Source organism: Chaetura pelagica, unplaced genomic scaffold, assembly GCF_000747805.2.
Source record: "Chaetura pelagica isolate M959 unplaced genomic scaffold, ChaPel_1.0 scaffold914, whole genome shotgun sequence".
Taxonomy (NCBI): Eukaryota; Metazoa; Chordata; class Aves; order Apodiformes; family Apodidae; genus Chaetura; species Chaetura pelagica.
This window is the reverse complement of record NW_009953061.1, coordinates 400580-402739: the sequence shown is the minus strand read 5'-3', so window position 1 is coordinate 402739 and position 2160 is coordinate 400580.

Here is a 2160-nt window from a genome sequence, read left to right as displayed (position 1 = left end):
AGCAGGAATCACTGTTTCCTCCTTTCCCTCACTTCCATCTCCCAGCACAAAGCAGCATGGAGACTTTGAACTTCTTCCTTGGAGGGAAAACCAGCTCTTCTGAGCCAACTCTTCCATCCTGGAGGAGCAACTGCCCCACCACATCCCAGCATCCCTTCCCACAGTGGGATGCCTGCCACGCCTCAGCACCAGCCCAGCCCACCCCAGGGCAGTGCTGGGCCAGGACTGGACTCCTTGGACCACTCCAGGGAAGAACTCAAGAGCCTGCAAAGGCAGGAAGTGGGTTGGACAGATGGTGAAACATTCTGGGAAGCAGTGGTAGGGAGGAAGGCATTTCTGGAGAGCGCTGGTGGTGGGCACAAGAAACCCCAGTAAAAAGCAAATGGTGGTGGGACACATGGAAGTTTTATGGCTGTGTTTTGTTCTACTTCTACTTTGGTCAGAAAGTCATGTTGTGAGGTGATAAACTGTCCAGCACTCCAGGCCACACACTTTGACCTGCTTCTCCCTTAGCCCTGAGCTGCAACATGCCCTGCTGCGGGATGGTTGCTGCAGGGCATCCGTGTCCGTTTGCCCATGGTTAACAGGGCCCAGAGGCTCAGCCACTGTGGTGCAGCCTTGGGGCAGGTACGTGCTGCCCTCTTGCTTGCTAATGAACAGAGCTACTCGGGCAGCAGGTGTGTGACCCTCCAAAATGACAGGTTGTACAGTGCTGTCTCACTGCTGGGTCTCTAATGAGGCAGCCTCGGGGCAGGACAGGCTCTGGAGGAAATTAATAAAGAGGGAGGGAAAGTGACAGCTTTAAGGGTTGTAAATCTCCCGCCTGACCTTACTAAATGGCAGCATGAGCCAAGGGCTTGTGACAGCAGCTGCAGGCTCAGGGTCAGAGCCATCCAAACCCGGAGCTCCCCCCAAAAACAGGCTCACTTTGGCTACCCTGGCATCAAAAAGCAAATGTTTGTTGTGGTGCCTTGAGGGCTTTCACCCTGAACCACGGGGACCTGCCTTCATCAATGACATGTTTGTCCCCAGCATTGCTCCCTTATCAGCCTCCCCTTTCCCCTCCATCCCAGGCATTCTTGGCAGGACAGGCAGAGCCACCCTCGGCAGGGACAAACAACAGCCGGGTGACCTACAGGGGGGCACAGGGAGCTCACACTCCTTTCTGCACTGCTTTCTCTCTCTGTTTACTGCACTTCCTGTGCATATACTTTTTACTCTATATCAGATCATAAAACCCACTTGATTCAGGCTCATGAGCCCTGCCAGATCAGGGCTGTCCTCGTTTTGCACAATAGGGGTGAAGCTGCTGATGAAACCCACCTGGGCTGGGTTTTTGCCCCTACTTGGAGCTAAGCTGGGTGAGGGACACACCCTCCAGCTGAGCAGCATCTGCAGGAGGTTCCCTAATAAAGCCCCTCCTTCAGCCTCCCCCTGCTCTCAGGAGAGTGGAGGTAGGTGATGAGGCTGCAGGCTAATGCCAAAGCCACCTTGGGTAAGAGCTTGGAGTAATGAGGAGGTGCTGCCAGGCCCTGTCTGTCCCTCTTGAGCAACCTTCAGACAAGCTTTGCTGACAGCCTGCACAGCAATTCTACTTTCTCTCATCATCTCACTCCCAGGGAGGTGTGGGGTAATGGAGTGGGTGGGGTGGGATGTGTCCCCATGTTGAATGTATGCTCAGGAACACTGGGGGTGTGAGGGTCCACCAGCAGTGGGGGGGGGTCCTTATCTCGCCTCAGGTGCAGCTGCTTCCTTTTGGCCACAGTCCTGGCTGCCTTGTGCACACCCCCAGCTTTATTTTTGCTGGCAGGGATGGACCCAGAGGATCTCTGATGTTTCCTGTGACTCCCTGGGAGGGCTGCAGGGAAAGGCTATGGACAAGCCCACATCCCCTCTGCTCTGCCAGAGGAAGTCTATTCTGGTCTTGAAGGGCAGCCTGACTCACAGGGGCTCCGTGAGACATAAAGTTGATCTATGGCTTTGCTCAGTGCCTGAAAATAACCTGGAAGCTCTATTTCTCCTCCTGTGGGCAAAGCAGGGTGTCTGTGCACTGGTTGGGGGGGTTAGCATTGCTGGGGACACTGTTGTTGCTGTGCATCTTCTGTGAAGGCCTCAGAGGCTGGGCCAGCCTGGCTGAGGCCCCGGCCGTGCCCCCACGGC